We start from the raw sequence: 2,271 nt of genomic DNA on the forward strand, positions 1-2,271 counted from the left end.
AACATAACATTTTATTGTAGCTTGTAGATCTGCTATTTTTGGTGGAATGTTACCCCCAGAATAATAATGCTGGGGTTCAAGTGGTTAAATGTCAAGTATGAAGTTATAATCTGTCAAAATGGAAACTACTATGTTCAAGTTTTCCTTGTGAGACATACTGTATCTTAGGGGGAAAAGATTTAACATATTTACGTACCGTAATATGACATAAATGTATAATTCAGAGGTACCTTGGATGAAAAAGTTATTTATAGGGTTGACCCGAGACAAAAAACTTTGAGAACCACTGATCTAAAGGAATACACAGTCACATTATCAGGTTATCAGTCAAAAACACTGATTTTTGTCAAACAAACAAATATTGTCTGCACTCAATAAAGCCTATGGAAGCAATGAACAGGAAATATTCAGTTTTTAAACAGCTCAACCTATTTTACTCCTTTCGGAACCTCTCCCTCCGCTATACAGCTCCGAGATGAGGTTCCTGCACATTATATGCCCATATGAGGTTTTTCCGGGGATAGTTTGCCACGCTCTTGACCATTCTTACCTTCACCAAACATCGTGTCCGAAAAGTAAAGGTCCTATACCCGTCTCTCACATGTCTACTTTTTTAACGGCGGTGGTAATCCAAGCGATATGTTGAAACAATACTTTTAAATCACTCGTTTTGTCAGCCAGTTCCATGTTTTTCCCCAGTGAAATGTTACGGAAGCAGTAATGTGCACACGTGACTCGCCATTAATCTGTGTTGCAGCCACCAAGCAGTCAGGGCGAGAAATATCATGAAAAAAACATGAAACTGGCTGACAAAACAAGCGATTTAAGGTATAGGACCTTTACTTTTCGGATACAATGTTTGGTGAAGGTAGAGGAAGAATGGTCAACATCAGTTATTATGGTGGTACTTGGAGAGACAGACATTTTCTGAGGAGGTACTTGGTGTAAAAAGGTTCAGAACCACTGAACTAGAGGAACAATGTTAAATTCGTCCATTAATTTCAAGGCTGCTCAATAGCACCACTGGGTGGCTGCAGCTGTTGTTTCCATGCTCATACAGTCACGCTCATACACACTCAGTCACTTGTTGGACCGGCTTACCTCTCGCCCCCCCCCCCTCATGTTCTACTGGTGCTGTCCAGGTATCAGTAGAACATGGTGAGTAGCTGCTCTTTTACATGATGGTTGCAACTTTCGGTCACATTTACTAAATACTTAGTAGAGCGATTGATACCGTCAACTGAGAGTGTAGCTAAAATGTATACATTTATTATCATTATCTTGAGCAATGCTAGTGACTTTTAGTTTAACATACGCTCACATGTGTTTGGTTGTATTTGTTCTTCTCACGAAATCCATGTATTGAAACATGACTAGGGTGATTAACGCATCTCCCGCTGTGTCTGTAAAGTGCTTGCCTTTGAAAAGTTATAGGTCCTGGGTTTGACACTGGACACAACAACTCTGAGAGTACAAGGGGTTCCATTTGGTTCCATTTGTTACAGACCAGTAAGAGCCCATTTGGACCCCTGGTGGTCCCTGGATCCCACATTGACAAACACTGGGTTATAGTTAATCGCTTAGATTGTCCTTTATTGTTATTGTTAATGCATGACAAAAAGTAAAATAATAACAGGTCCATGTGTTATGACTTCAACAGGGTGACTAAACATTAAGTGAGGAACACAAAAAATAAAAATCATAGGCTCATTACCATATACTAGATAGAGAAAAAGAAAATCCAAGTAAAAACATCACACAACCAACCATAACAAAATCAGCATGACTATGCTATATGCCTATATAAAATCAACCATGAATATAATATCAGACCACATCACGTGAGAAGATGAAATAAAACATACAAAAATACCATGAATTGGTCATTACATCATAGGCTTTGTTGAGTGCTTTATTCGCTTTGTACACTTTATTTGCTTTATTTATTTTTGCTTTATTGATTTGATTGCTGTGATTACTTTGCTGAGTTTAACACAGTCCCTGCCAAAAATAACCCTGTCTATGTAGCTCCCTGCCAGGCCCGATTAACCCGAGAATTGAATAAGCTTGAATTTTATCGAAAAGCGGAACTAAACCTCTCGGAACGGACCCATTTGATCGCTGCACTATTACCATGGCAACCAACAACCGGATGCAGATTTTGTCCGAGCCATGGGATGGTTCCATTCACTCACTGTTTATACAACACAGGAGCCAGTTCTTGAACAGATGGTCAGTTTTTTTTATTTTGAAGCTGTGGACAACGTAAAC

The sequence above is a fragment of the Nannobrachium achirus genome (genome assembly GCF_963921795.1).
Source record: "Nannobrachium achirus genome assembly, chromosome: 9".
In the NCBI taxonomy this organism is placed as follows: domain Eukaryota; kingdom Metazoa; phylum Chordata; class Actinopteri; order Myctophiformes; family Myctophidae; genus Nannobrachium; species Nannobrachium achirus.